Source organism: Copadichromis virginalis, linkage group LG9 (assembly GCF_057382275.1).
Source record: "Copadichromis virginalis isolate Kocher_CV1m ecotype Utaka linkage group LG9, C_Virginalis_male_GT1.1, whole genome shotgun sequence".
Lineage (NCBI taxonomy): Eukaryota > Metazoa > Chordata > Actinopteri > Cichliformes > Cichlidae > Copadichromis > Copadichromis virginalis.
This window is the reverse complement of record NC_140626.1, coordinates 13,407,754-13,424,303: the sequence shown is the minus strand read 5'-3', so window position 1 is coordinate 13,424,303 and position 16,550 is coordinate 13,407,754.

Sequence of the window (16,550 nt, the reverse complement as noted above, 5' to 3'; positions counted from 1 at the left end):
AGACATTTGTACCATTGTGTGATTTTTAGTGGAAGATTTTACACCCCAGCAGAGGTGAAAAGAAACCTGTCCCACACTATCCTGCTGTCTTAACATCACTGAACTTTAAAGGACTCTTTACAAGATGAGTTATAAAAATGAATGTAAACATAATTCAATGATGTGACTGAAACGACACGCTCGTGTTTTAACGTGGAGAGATTAATGTTAATCTGTCTGTGATTGTCAGAGTCATGTTTCATGAATTATACTAGACCTCTTTCTAAATGTGTCATAATAAATTAATGTATTAAAAAAAGACTAATTACTGAACTCATTAAGTCTGCTATTGTTTTACTTTAGGTTGGAGGAGGAAAAATGTCAAGGAAAGCACTTTCCTGTTGAGGTTCTCCCTCCACTTTGAGTTTGAAGTTTTGTTTAATAGAGTGTGTTTATTATGGGCTCATTTAAATAAGATAATGCAGTGTATTCTTTAGGGTGAGTCTATCTTGTGCATTTAATGTATGACTGTGTAGTGTCCCTCCTCACTTTATGGCATCTTGCTCCAATAAGCCAAGCTGGAGTTCAGGCTTTAAAACAACACTTTACAAACTGACATCAACAACAACATGTATCCCTTTAGAAATAAACTGTGATACTTCTAAAAGTACATATTCACACTAGCGCTGTATCAACCCCAATGTGGCTTTAATGCAACTAGTCTTATAATTATCTACTAGTCTGCAACAGTTAGACTCGATGATTACACATAGATGATTTAACTACTTTAGGGGCATTTCACTTTTCTAAAAGTTTCACAGGCCAATAGTTTTAAATAGAGCACCGCAAACAACATGTATCCCTTTAGAAATAAACTGCGATACTTCTAAAAAACACATATTCACACCTAGTCACACTCTGTAACAGTTAGACAGAGGGGGTGCAGTTAGGCTCCCAACAGTCTGTAAAAAGGTATGAAGCAACAAAAGAGGCTCCCTTATCAAGAGCATCCCAGCCCAAAGGTGTTTCTTCACAAACAGTTAATTCCCACACTCTGTAACAGTTAGACAGAGGGGGTTGCAGTTAGGCTCCCAACAGTCTGCAAAAGAAGTCATGAAGCAACAAAAGAGGCTCCCTTTCAAGAGTATCCCAGCACCCATCCCAACTGTAGTTCCATACATTCCACATTTTTTAATTACAAACAAACAAACAGTTAATTCCATTAGACTGACATCTTATCTGCATAAAGTTTGATGATTTTGACATGAGGATGTTTTCACAGTTACAGTCATATTATTTGGAAAGTTGCTTTCAATATTTTACATCTCGTTACATACGAGGGAAATAATTATCTGATCCCCTGCTGAATTTGTCAGTTTGCTCACAAGTACATGAACAGTGTCTCGTTTTTATAATAGCTTCATTTAATAAAAATAGAATTAATATAAACCAAATGAAGAGAAACACATTATATAAATTAAATTGCATATCGTTAAATAAGTATTTGACCCCACAAGCAAAACATGACTTACTATTTTAGAGAAACCCCCGTTGGCAAGCACAGCAGTAAGTCACTTCTTGAAGGTTTGCACAAATGTTAGGATGAATTTTATCTCACTCATCTTTCCAGAAACTCTGTAAATCCTTTAGTTTTCATGGCTTGGCAACTCAAAGCTTAAGTTTCATTACGATTTCTCCTTCAAGCAGGACAAGCTGCTGCCAAATTTTTGATTTTGGTTCCATCTGACCTCAGGACCTTCTCCCGAATCTTCTATGAATCATTTAGATATTGAATGGTAAACTTGAGCAGAGGAAATATTTCAGTCCAGTATGTGTTAAGGTCTTTTTGGATTTCTGAGCATTGACAAGCTCCTTCATTGTAGGGCTGATCCACCACCTTTATCATGATTGTCCTCAGCCCATGAGGCAAACTCTCGCATGGAGCTGGGGAGACTGATGAAGATTTCATATTTCTTCCCTTTTTGAATAATCGCATCAACAGTTGTGACGTTGTCGACAAGCGACTTGCTGACAGTCTTGGATCCCATTCCAGCCTCATGAAGGTTTGGAATCAGATACAAGATTTCAGTGTTGTGAAATAATTTCGAAATTGTCACTAACGATCTTTTGCAAGTTTTTTAATAAGCGTGTGCTTAAATATGTCACTTTACAAGAATTTGATATATATTTAAATAATTTTTTTCAATTATTTGGAGTACCGTCGGGAAACTCCCAGCATTTTGTTCAATTTGGACAATGTTTTTGTTTTTGTGGTACAAACTGAGACATCTGAATTAACACTGGTTTTATTTTAACTGGTTGATTTTCCTAACACAGTAAAAATCATGTTTGAACTCCCTTTCTCTTCACTGTCTAAATATGTATAAATTATGTGTGTGTTTATATGTTATGGTGAAAAGAAATAAATTTTTATCGGGCATGATTTGAACTGTGAGGATTCAGATCTGAAAACACTTCAAACAAAGACACATTAAATGACTTTGAAAAGAAAAGAAAATCATCAAAAGGACTTAAATCTTGCTATGTCAATCCCCGGACCTTGAAGAAAGTACACAGGTAAGGTTAAGGTCATGACCTTAACCTTACCTGTGTACTGTGTTATGTAAAAATTCATTTTTACAGCAAGGATTTTATTGGAGTAAATGTTTAACCTACTTTGGGGAGAAAAAGGAGGAAAGCCCCAAAAATGAAAAGGAAGCTCACCTCTTCTGCTTTGTGCTGGATACAGTAAATAATATTTTTGCAACAGGAATATTAATCATTATTAATTTATTTCAAACAGTAACAGACCATGTCGGCAAAAAGTCCCACAGGACAACAAACAGAGGAGTTCACTAGAATCTATGTGAGCCTGAGTGAAGCTGTGTGTGTGTGTGTGTGTGTGTGTGTGTGCCAGTTTGCATTGTCTGCATTGTAGGACAGATTTCCCACCTTGTGTCCCCCACACACCTGCCATTAATCACACATCGGGTGTTGATGACATGTTGACACAGTTCATGGTACCTGGCTCTTGACCTTGTTGCATTTACTTGTGTGCAAAAGTGATTGTTTCCTGCCTGTCTTTCTGACCAGCTTTGCTCAGATTTCCCAACACGGAGTGCTGACTCTTGTGTAGAATCGGGAGTGGATTGGATTCTTGTGATGGACCGAGTTGAAAAACAGGAGGAGCCCAGGAATTATTAGAAAAATATAGTTTCCATTTATTTAACCCCCAAAAATTATATATACAAGACTAATAAATGTTGAGCTCATAAAAGAGGTCAAAGAAACAAAACTGAACTCATGCAACGACTGCAACCTTAACAAACCAAATGACTGCCCAAACATACATAATTGACCTAAACATTAGTGATGGCCCGCTTGAAGCTGACGCTCCGGAGCGTGTGTCGAAAAAAACAACACACTGGTTCAGAAGCACTGTGTCGAGGCTTGCTTCGTTTGGCAAAAGTCACGTGACCAGTGACGTCCGAAGCTTCATTACGCACGTAACTGCTTCGGTACCTGATTCAAACAGATATAAGGAAGTGAATCATCCACGGGATTCGTGGAGTGTGTTGATGGTGACAGATAGCGACGAGGTGATCATTCCACTGACAGATATGGAGCCAGCGAGGAAGAGAGGACGTTCTGGCGTGTGGGAATATTTTGAGTTGATTTTGCTCAATTCATTTTATCTGCCGAAGTGAAAAACTTGAAATGTCCAAAATCATGTTTTCATAATGTAAATATCATTACAGCATATGACTTTAGGAACACTTCCATGTGAATTAAAGCTGATGAAGACTACAAAAATGTATTTGACACTATACGTACATGACATTGCTACACAGTTTAGAAAATCATTTTGTTTATTGTTTTTAGGTGATAGTCTGCAGGACCCAGGAATACCTGCATATCTACCAACTTGCAGTGTAGTTCCTGCACTCCACAGCCTCTTCTGTTCCATGCAAGTGGATTTTCTCCAGGGCAGGAGAAACTATTTCTAAGAAAAGAAACAGACTCAGCCAGCGCACAGTAACACTAATCCTCTTTTTAAATGTAAATAACAAAAGGGCTACCTTACATTGATCATGTTTTTACTTTGCAAGTTCTTGATTAGGGGTGGGTTTTGATTATCGCCTTTCTGATTACAATCCATGCTAAATTGAATAAAGTGATATTGATTCATTACAATCCTGTGTCGATTTGTAAATTAACGTTATTATGCCTGAAACGCCAGCATCTCAGGTTAAACCTCACAACATGTCGTCAAACACCATGCAGCTAAAACAGTAACTGGGAGCAGGTTTACGGATTCTGCATACAAACGTGAACACAGAGCGCGGACCCGACGCGTCAGAGTCAGATTTTGATGTGTCGGCGGGTCCGCGCTGTGTTTGCCTCTTTTTTTTCCCGCTGGCTTCTGCAGCTGCAGGTTTCATAACTCTCTGTTTACATCTCTAATTAAGTCTCACATGTGTCAGCTTTCTTTTAATAGATACGAAATTATGGATATATACTGTTAAATGATCAGACTTGTAATATTTCTGACTGAGGCAAAACTTTCCAGATTCCAATCAAATTGAATCGGATCCTGTATCGAATCAAAATGATTCTACAAATCAGTGACGATGCAGCCGTACTCAGCTTCCTAAGCATTTTCCCTTTCCAGTTCACAATCAATCCCACCCCTAGGTCAAAAATATGTATAGGACAATTGGCCTAATCTAATATTTTGTATGAACCTGTCCAGCTGTCCAGTGATTAAACAACAAGTAGATGGAGGCAGGACTTCACAGCAGGGGCATACTCCATAATGTGCTGTGCATTATCATATGTATATTATATATATTGCTCACTTATTGTATTTACCAACATCAAGGAGTTATGAGCAAAGAAAGGCCACACCATAGTGCATGTTTAAATAGGGAAAGTTTATTGATCAAAATGTATTACGCAAATACGCATTACATTTTTTTCAGCCCCCCAATCGAGAAAACAAAACCAATTACATGTTCAAAGCAACGGAACGGTGGCCCAATATCAGAGAGAACTCCACTCTTGAGTGAGCAGTGATAATTGAGCAGTCCGTTTTATTTTGCAGATTCAAGCTGCTCTTCAAAATTTTCACCACCAGATGTCACCGGAGAGGACTGTGTTGAAAAGCTTCGAGTAATGAACCGTTTTTCAATACAAGCTTCAGTGCTTCGGAAAGCTTCATTTGGCCATCACTACTAAACATGAAATGACATACAAGGGTATATATAATGGCTGATCAGACCATTGTGACACATGAGGGGTAACAAACAAAACACAATCATAAATCACAAACAGCAGTACAATCTAGTTTGTTAATAAACTAAACACTAAAGAAGAAAATCAAAAACCCCATTAAACCCTAAACTCAACTATTTAATTAAATACAAATACTTTGTTTTTAAAGTAAAGAAAACACACATTTCCCCCCTTCAGCAGGAAGTGGTGGTGTGGTCCAATTATCTTCCTTTGTATTTAATGGTTTCAAACCCTGGCTACCATCTTTTGTCCGGCAACTCCCAGGGATGATGGCAGGTAAGAAATAAAAAGACAAAGGTTAGTCAGAAAGCAAAGAAATGAAGTAGTATGAATACATAAGTAAACTAAATGTGCGCGCTTACAAATAGAACAAATGTATCCAAACCAATCAATGAAGTTATTGGCAACTAAAATGTATTACTATGTTCAAAATGAAGAATGAAAATACAAAAGTTACTGACTTTAGAGTGTGGGCATGGGTTTGGCCATCACAATTCTGTTTGCATAATAAAACAATTGCATAGCAATATAACCTGAAAGTCTGGAAAATAAAATGCTTTTAAGAGATTACTTTGGAAGAGTATCTCCTTATCCATCAATTTTCAGTTGTTTGTTCTTTTTACTGTTTCGAGGCTGATTTCTGTTTCACTTCTAATTGCAGGCAGTTTGCCTTTACAAAAAGAAAGCAAAAAAACTACATCATTACAAGCAGAGACTGTGACAGGCTATCATTACCATGTTGATTTGAAACCAGGTGTTATGGGTAGGCTGAAGCTCATTGATAATGCAATGAACCTACACTCTCTCCTGCTAATGAAGTGTTAGTCACCAGCTGGCAAGAAGATCTCTGGATCAGTTTACCCTGCCCTACATGGCTCCTGTTGGTCCACCACCCAGAGCAGGGTTCACTATCTTGTGTACTGACTGGAGCCCCTGACAGTTTGGTGCCCAGCTTGCAAAACAGGCTTATGGTAAACTGAGTGCCACTTCTGTGGTGGGGAAGGAACCTGAACTGGTATGCAAGGTTGAGCGATACTAATCAGATCATTAGATTAGGTCTTGGCTCAACACACATTGGACTGGAAGGGAACAGAGTCCAGCTCCAGGAGAGAGGCACCTGATACTGGGGCTAAAAACAACCAGGTCATTGATCAGTTTTATCAACAATTGCCTGTGCCTGTATGGTCTGAGCATGTGAGTAAAGAGAGAGGCTGAACTTTAAATCGACCACCAACTGGTAGTTAGCTGGATCGGGTGTCACAGGAAGACGCTGAACGGGCCTGGTGTGCCATATTTCATAGTGAGGATGCATGCATGGAGCTGTGGATGTCATGGTGGTATTCCCAGAACCAGATGATATACACAGGTTAAGGAAGCTCAATAGGGCTCCACCAACTCCACCAGCAGGCCAAGTGGAGTTGAGGATGAATTGCTACCACAAGTGGAGGAGTTTAAATATCTCAAGGTATTGTTCCCAAGTGGTAGGAGAGTAGAGTGCAGACAGATTGGTACTGCATCAGATTACCAGCAACATGGACAATGTGCTGATCTGTTATGGAGAACAGAGCTGAGCACAGAACTGAAGCTGTTGAATTGCCAGTCAAACTACATAAGTTACATTATCCTACAGTCTTAAGATCTGGTATCTCAAAAGACTGAGATAATATATATATTAGCAATGAAATGAGCATCTTCCAAAGGTGGCTCCCTTAGAGATAAGGTGAGGAGATTAGTGATTAAGGAGGGAAATGCAGTAGAGTTGCTACTCCTTCAGCGAGACTCAGTCGAGGTGATTCAGGGATCTATAGAATGCCTCCTGGACACCTCTTGGCTGATGTGCTTCCCACATGTTCTGATGGGAGGAGCCAGACTGAAGACACACTGAAAGGATTATCTCTCTCTGTCAGCTTGATTAGAATTGATGTCTCCCTAAATGAGCCAGAAGAGAAGACATCCTGGACTACTCTGCTCCCCATACCAGACCTGGACAAGGAAAAGAAATTCAAATACCATCAAACCACAATAAATATATAGATCGAGTCAAGTCTATTGCTGTACTAAGTGGTTTTGAGTTATGGCTGTTTTCTTTCCACAAGGTTCACTCACAATGCAGGACGTCAAAAAAAAAAAAAAAAAGACAGACAACTTCAGCTTCTGAAGTCATTGCTGATTTATTTATTGTTTCAGACACACACCTCTCTCTCCCTCTCTCTCTTATGCAGTACGAAACAGTTCCTGAGCTGCATGCAGTCAAAGAAAATCTCATATATACTTGCAAAACCAGACACTAGGTGGAGCCAGAGAATAGCTTCAAACACTAAGCTCTTTATTGTTGCCCAAAAACTGCATAACTGGTTACAACTCAAAAGTGACAGTGAAATGTTATTTATACTAACAGGGAGTGTGATATATTTCAAACAACTGCAATATTAGGCAACGTTGAATAATCAACCACCAAACAAGGTTACAGCAAGTTCAACAGCAGTATAATCTAATTGTCACATCACACATTGTTGTTTAATTGGCATTTTCAGTTTTAAGTCTTAAGAAATCCAATATGGCTTAATTACTTACAGATTTAAACACTGCCCACCTTCTCATCCAGTTCTCCTTATGAAAGAAAATATGCCTATTTAGGTAACTCATGTGTGACCAAGTGAACCAATTAAATTGCAGCCCAAGCTGCCTACTCTATAATATCTAATCCTCTTACCCAGAATGCATTTCTCTTGTTCCACATGGAGCTGCAGGTGACAGTAACCTGAATGAGAACAGCCGTCTGACTGGCAGCACCAACGGACAATCAGACCCTCAGACCAGCTACAAGCTAACCGGAGACCAGTCACTAATGAAATACTAACACAACAAACACACACACTGCTACACACTGAAGAGAACCTCTAAGAAAGAGTGGATAATAGTGGCAGTACAGCAGTCTGCATGCATCATCTCTCATAAACAGATATGTTGTAGCATCTTCCTGGGGAGCTGGTACATTTAGATCTCGCAGTTATATCTGCAGTTACTCAAAGTGTTCTTACAGAAACATTTGTTTGTAAAGATGCCCAAAAATGCCTTCTTCTCAATCCTAGAAACAAATAAACAAACAAAATCCACAGTAAATTATTTTTTAAGGAATTCAGAAACCTATTTTTTCTCTAGAAAAAGTCAGGTTCTGAAATATATTGAAACATCTGTGCGATTATTATATTATCTTATGCCACATTATACCTCTAATGAAAGATTGTGAAATCTTTATGTAGTTTTAGTTTGCATTATTCTCCTGACTTAGAAGAAGATGATAACTATTACATTTATTTGTATTGCATTATACTGCTGATTCATAAGAAATACTGTTCTCAGAGAATCATGGCCTTGTTTGTCTGATTAGGAAGGAACAGAACATACTGCACAGGAAGCCAAGGTCATAACTTAGGCTCACTGAGATAGAAAGAATCTGGATGTTTAGGTTTTGTGACTGTGGAAGGGGGGCTAAAGCTATAAGAATGTGAAAAACGGTCAGACACTTCGAGATTTGGCGGACACCCTCCTGTCCACATCTCCCATCCAGATGGTTAATGCTCAAAAGTGTTTCATGGAATAATGAGAATTGTATGGAATAAAGGGATTGATGATTGAGCATTTATACACAGTGTGGTTCTTCCTTCAGCCCAAAGATCAAAGAATTGGAAGATTTTAACACATCTTAGTCCTGTACCCAAATGAGGCCTAGCCCTGGGGGACAGTCAGGAATTATTGAGTCAAAGTTTGCAGGGCTGAACACTCCTCACAAAAACAAACTGACTGCTGTATACACCTCTTAAGCCTGGTCTCATCTTACGCATGTATTAATAGTAGCTTGCGACCTAGCCACGTTCCCCCTGGTAGACAACCTATCAGCAAGTAAAAAATAGCTCCTGGCCTGTCTCTTCACAGCTCTGGACACTTTCTCCTGGATATAAAAGTTAATGAGAAAGAAAATTAATTAAAGAGATACTGTATTAACTATTGTGTTTTGTAGTAGTAGTGTATACTCTAACAGATGGAAGAAATGTAACTGGGGCAATAGAGCAACTACGTTAAAACATGTTCCTTCATTCTCACAAGAGCTCTGTCAACTGAAATCAAACTAAGCAGTTTCATCTCAACTTAAGCCTGAAACAGTCCAACAAATTACTTAACCTTCATAATCAAGCCAACTAAAAATTAACTGAATTTGCAAATGCTGAAGTGACCAGGCCATTATTCTCAGACCAAGCCAGTGGTGAATACAGGGCTGGACCTAGGATTTTAAATGAGATTTTACATATAGCCCCCCCCCCCCCCCCCCCCCCCCCCAAAAAAAAAAAACCATCCAGCACAAACATTAAATCACTCACACTTCTCATAAATAAATGAAGATGAACACATGTAGAAGCCTGTGGTGCCTCAGTAAAGTTCGTTTGAGGAGGGAGTACATGAGTCTGAAGTTTCAGACGATGTTTCCTCAGCAGTCGTCATGCCAGCTAAAGTAGAAAAAGTACTGTACCAGTACTTTAGTACGGTACAGTCAAAGATCACTCCTAAATTTCTTGCAAATGATTTTTTAAAATAGTTTTCTAAGGGACCAAGGTCATAATGGTCACAAGGACCAAAGACAGTGACCTCAGTTTTCTGTTCATTTAAATTGAGAAAGTTTAAAGCCATCCATGTCTTAACATCTTTTAAAACCAGACTGTACAACTTTTGACCCAAAAAAAAGCAATTTCGAGATTGGTCTGTAATTTGATAAAACTGTTGAGACCATAGTCTGCTTTTTAAGAATAGGTTTCACCACAGTATGTTTGGAGTCAGATGGAGCGGACCCAGACTGAAGACTGGGTCTGCTCCATCTCTGAGCTTTATTGAGGAGAATGGAAAAAAACTACAGAATGTTTCTCCACTAAATTACGATCTTATTAAGAGTTACCAGCACAATAAAACAGGGAATGCTTTCTGAATTGGCTTCCTTGTCAGTGCCAGACTAATGTATGAGTGTGTAATGGCCCTTGCCAGTTGTGATATCTCATGTTAAATATGTCACAAACACTCATCTACCTTTCTGTATAAAGTTGAACTTTAAAAGGGTAAGAGTATCACAGATAGTGACACAATAGCAAAGAGTTAACCTTTGATACTTTGCTGCCAGAGATTTTAGGGATTTTATCATGAATGTTCAGTCTGAGTCAGAGATATCAGGAAGGACACGCCTGGTATTTCATTCTGTCTGTGGTTCCTTAAAGCTACAGTGCTTTAATCAATCATTACACATTTATCAGATATACCAGTGGCAGACCTAACAAATTTTACATGGGAGCAAAGGAGGGCCAGAGGCGTAGGTGTGCTGTCTGTACTGCAAATCCTTTCACCTTCACAACACTCTTCACTTATTATTCCTTCAAGATATCCCCTACTCCATTTCTCTTCCTATCACCACCATGGTAGACCTACTTGAATCTGCTGCCAATGCTCCTGGTCATGCTTCCTTCTACCTGGTCACCCTCCCACAAAATAAATATCTTCCTTCTTTCCATCATGTCAGTATAATATGAGCCCCTGTTATTATTTTATTTTATTTTTATTTATTTTATTTTTTATGCAAGTGTTCACCTTTGGAACTAAGACATTCAAAAGGTTGTTGTTCCTCCTCTTCTGTGGAACCAGCTTGGATTGGGGAGATAGACTCTATCTCACTTTTAAGATTAGGCTTAAAACCTTTGCTAAAGCATATAGTTAGGGCTGGATCAGGTGACCCTGAATCCTCCCTTAGTTATGCTACAATAGGTGCAGGCTGCCGGGGATTCCAATGATGCATTGATTATTTCTTCTTTAGTCACCTTTCTTACTCACTATGTGTCAATACACCTCTCTGCACTGAATCATACTTGTTAGTAACCTCTGTCTCTCTTCCACAGCATGTCTTTTATCCTGTCTTCCTCCCCCAGTCCAACCAGTCGCAGCAGATGGCCCCACCCCTCCCTGAGCCTGGTTCTGCCTGCAGTTTCTTCCTGTTAAAAGGGAGTTTTTCCTTCCCACTGTCGCCAAAGTGCTTGCCCATAGGGGGTCATATGATTGTTGGGTTTTTCTCTGTATCCATTTTTGTACGATCTACTGTACCTCACCCTATCATCTGGCAACGCTCAGTTTCCTCAGGTGAAAATCATGTTTCTCAGCCCAAACTTGTTTCTCAAGTTTGGGCTGGAAAATTGTTTTTTTTCTCAAGTCCATTCTCTTTTCTGGCATGCAGCTGAAAGGCATATTGTCTCTTTTTCACTTGAACTGAACCCTAGACCAGTGAATGTTTTACAACAAAGCTTTGTAACTTTTAATCCTTTAGCCTATATTATGCAACTTGACCTTTATACTCCCGTACAACGTAATACATCCCCACAAACACTCACATCAGAGCTGAGATCCTAAACCTCTAAAACCCTTTCTGAACCTCTAATAATTTCTAATAATATCAGAACTTATCTGAGATCATAGAGGATAACAAATCCACGATGTATTTGTGAGAGGACCAAAATACAGAGGATGAAAAAAAATCCCTCAAATTACAAATTAATTGAAAAAATTGCAAGTTCAGATTCACAACTGTGTTTATAACCAGGTTTTTCAACAAACTGGTATATTTTATCTGAATGTCAGGAGTTAGACCGCACTCGAAGCACAGCCGATCTAGTCATATATCTATAAATACTTGCACCTGTTCTTGTTTCCATGCTTCGCCATCTTTGCCCTTTTTCAGACAGCAGCTTTTAGGTTTACAGCACGACAAGAATTGAATATTGTGAACTTTGGTCACTAAAGTTTCACTGATAAGATGAAGTCTTGCCTCATAGTACTGCACTGCCTCTAAATAGCCCAGCCTCTGAAGTGAGTATCACATGACAGCTGTTTTTCTTTCAGTTGTTTTTCAGGCTGAAGAGGTGAACAGAACCTTAAGATAATGATTGTGGTCAAGTTTCGAGTGGTTGTGGTGGTCTTTTTTCTAAGCTTCTTCTGGACTTTTGCCAATTGTGGTAAGTGACACTATATTTATGCTTTGTCTGACCTTGTTCTGCTCGAAACACCGATGAACACTAACCTCAATAACATGTACTGTCTGTTATGTACCAAAGCTTTCAGTTATTAGTGTAATGCCTCATCAAAGTGGATGTGACCTCATTATAATCTGTGGTACTTTAAGCTTTAAAGATATATATATTTTTGTAAATGTGGTTCTGTGTTAATGATTAAAGGAAATCAAGTAAAATGATATTCACTTTGAGATCAGAGAAATAAATTCCACTGACACTGTGAGATAAGATAACTTGACACAAAAATAATACTTTCCACAGTAAACTGGGTCAGGTATCCTTTAATACGTAACAACTAGTTTGCTTGGAAAATAATGTTTAGTAACAATTTTAAAAAAATCCAAAACGGTGATAGTTAACCATTAGTTAAATTGGTCTCAGTGAACTTTGGTCAAGTTCAAATCAAACACAGTGTTTATTGAGCAGTTAGAAAACTTTAAATTATTATTTTGTAAGGTTTAAAAACAGTTTCATATAAACGACTTGGTTTTTCGTTTTGTATGTAGTCATCTCCTCCGAATGTAACCAAACCTGCAAGGAGACATTCTCAACAATCTCTTAACATTGTTTAATGCTTTCAGTTTCCCAATCTATATATACACACAAACAATCACACACACACACACACACACACACACACACACACACACACACACACACACACACACACACACACACACACACACAAACAATCACACACACACACACACACACACAAACAATCACACACACAAACAATCACACACACACACACACACACACACGCACACACACATATATATGGCATATTAATTAATGTTCAGATGTGGTTTGTGATCAAAAACAGTGTCAGTTGTCAGTGAGATTAGAAAAGTACTGTTTACATGTGAACCACCCAATGACCGTAATGAACGTAAGCTCTTTGTCATTCTTTAGATGAACATTTCAAAATCCCTGCCTGAATCTCTGCCATTTACTAAAATGGCTGCTAACTGGTGCGACTTGCTTGGACAGGTTAAAACTTATTATCTAAAAACCGTTGGCTTATACTTTTTATGACTAATCATAACCAAGCAGTGAGTTGAAAAGGAAAAGCATGGCGTCAAAATGTAATAGGGGGTCTGAAATGAAAGTTGAACTCTAGCCTCCAGATTGATCGGTGGACTATTTGAGTCTAAACAGTGTTTGTACTTTTCCTTATCCTATTTCATTCTTTTTAATCTCTTAAAGCATATCGCACACACAAAGAGGTTTGCACAACATTTCTTTTTTCTCAGTGTTTCATACTAATATTGGCGGGGAGGCCTGTGGGCACGGCTAAAGGCTAGTCCGTTTAAACCACCACTCCCGACCATATTCCTCTCCAATGCCCGTTCAATCCGTTACAAACTGGATGAAATACGTCTCATTGCACTGAAGTCACACTGGGTTAAATATTTACACTTGGGTTTTAAGGGGTATTTGTTTTTTGTTTTTTTGTTTTTTTTACGGGTTGTACGGAAGCCCCAAACGCAATTTCATTGTTCTTTGACAATGACAATAAATAAATACTTGACTACTTGACTAGACTTGACCACTCACTGAGTAACTTGGTTGACACAGAACACATGATTGTGACCTGCTTTGAAGTTAGATAAATTTATAATTTATCATAACATTTATTTCTCTATGTATTCCTAAAAAGGTACCCTTTCATTTCCAGGCTCATACATAGGTCAAAGCATCATTTAATTTTAGCAATTAAAAAAAAAACATCCCTTAGTGTCCTTGTAATGATCTATGCCAGAGCACTAGAGCAGGGGTCCCCAATCTCAGTCCACGAAGGCCGGTGTCCTGCAGGTTTTAGATGTGTCCTTGATCCATCACAGCTGATTTAAATGGATAAATTACCTTCTCAACATGTCTTGAAGTTCTCCAGAGGCCTGGTAATGGGCTAATCATGTGATTCAGGTGTGTTGACCCAGGGTGAGATCTAAAACCTGCAGGGACACCAGCCCTCGTGGACTGAGATTGGGGACCCCTGCACTAGAGTGGAGTCTGTCCATTACTCAAACCTCAGATTCAGGATGCTTCACGATATTGAAGGGTGCACAGAGTTTGCCCAACCAGTCTAAATGTGGTTTGTAGATGTGGTGAAGGCATTTGACCATTGGATCCAGGGTTTTGAGTTGGAGATGTTTGGCATTTTTCTAATTATGTATGTTCGATGATCTTTGTATTTTGGTTCTGTATTGTTATTCAGCCTCTGGTTACAGCGTTATGTTTACATTCCTGGTGCTTATTATGATACTGTTTTCTGTGCCTTGTGTTTCCTGCTTGCTTTAGGTGTGGTAAGCTTCTTTTGTATTCATGCTTCGTCCAGTCTGTGTCAAGCTTGTCTCTCTTAGTCATGGTTTCAGTGTTAGTTATTTCCTGATTTATTTTGGTGATTTCTTGTCCCTTTTGCTTTGTATTCAGTTCTACTCTCTTTATCTGCACTTGATTTCAGTTGTTCGTACATAAACTACTTATTCCCTCACTGTCCTCTGCCCATATGTTGTCTCAGTCTCCGTCTGCTCTTTGTCGTGTTATTCCACATGGCTGTGTCTTTCCATGTGTGTTTTCTAAGTAGACCTGAAGTTTCAGATTATTTGATCCAGACCTGCTTTAACTTGTACTTTGTTTAACCCTGGAGAACCCATGGGGTCAGAGCCGACCCCATTGGTTTTCTAGGGAAACCATGGGGTCAAATTTGACCCCATGGGTTCTCCAGGGTTAAGTTCAGCAACAAAGTTCCTTTAAGTTTACCCCTCAGCCTTGATAGAAATGGTTTTGTCTGAGACATTGAGCAATGGCCTTCAGCTTGTATTTGGGCAGCTCACAGCTGAGTGAAAAGTAGCTGGCATGAGAATCAGCAACTCTGAGGAAATGGCTCTCAGCTGAGTGCTCAGTCTGGATCAGTAAAGGCTCGGTGCACAAAGGGAAAGAGATTAAATATCTTGAGTTTAAATGAGTGGGACGACTGAAATGGGATATTTAAAAACTGGTGTGATGTCTGTAGTGATGCAGATAACATATCGATCTTTTGTGGTAAAGAGAAAGCTTGTTGGTTGGTTTTACTAAATACTCCACAAAAATTCTATACATTTTATACACCCCACAAACAGTTAAATATGTCACAAGAGGCCTAAACAATAATAAATCACTCACTGCTTTTGCTTAAATGAGGCCTTATTGATTTCTCTGAACCTGATGTTTTACAGATGCAGCTGTCTCCTGTGATTTGAAGGAAAACTGCATCTTACCATGTCAGTTTCCGCCTGGTCCTGAAGAAGTCATCCACTGGATGACAGAAAACATTGCTGTCCACTCGTTTTACTACAACAAAGATCAACTTGGAAGCCAGAACCAGCGCTTCAAAGGCAGGACGTCAATCTTTAAGGACCAGATCTCCAGTGGAAATGCCTCACTACTGCTGAAAAATGTGAATTCTCAGGATGGGGGCAGATACAAGTGCTACACCAGCACCACCAGAGGAAACCAAGAGTTGTTCATCCAGCTGACTGTGGACGGTATGAAAAACACACAGAAACTAAAGGAAATAAAGCTAACATGACTATACTACAAATAATCATGTTGGTATTTAGAGAAATTAAAGAACTTATTAAGTCAGCAATGATTTATTTTTGCAGTTATTACACAAACCAGACTTAATTCAAACTTTTAGTCCTGTCTTAAATGAGAGAAAAGAAGGATAGTGTGAGCCGGAATATGCAGGATAACAATCAACTGTCATGAAGCTTTTTTATATGTCTGTTGTCATACAGTAATTTAAATATTTGACCCAAATATCTGCTGGCTACATGGAAAATCCCCCAAAATGTTCATGGCTGGTTGTTTTGTTAGGTAGACATTTTAGGTATTTCACAGAAGCCACACGGCTAACGCCACCTGCTCCTCAAACTGGAAGTGCTTCATTCTTCACATGCTTTTAAACTGCTTTCCCGTCCAAGCTGTTAATCTTTTACTAGAAAAGAAAATCTGTGAACCTCAGCGAACGTGATTTTTACATAAGTTAATAGACCTAAAAAAAACACAAAAGAAAAACTGCAGCTAACTTGAAAAATACTTTCAGGGCATGTTGCTTGTTTTCTTTACTGGATTTAGTTTTTGGAATATTGTGTTGCGCTGTCTGCTAGTGGACAGAAACATTTAGCTGAT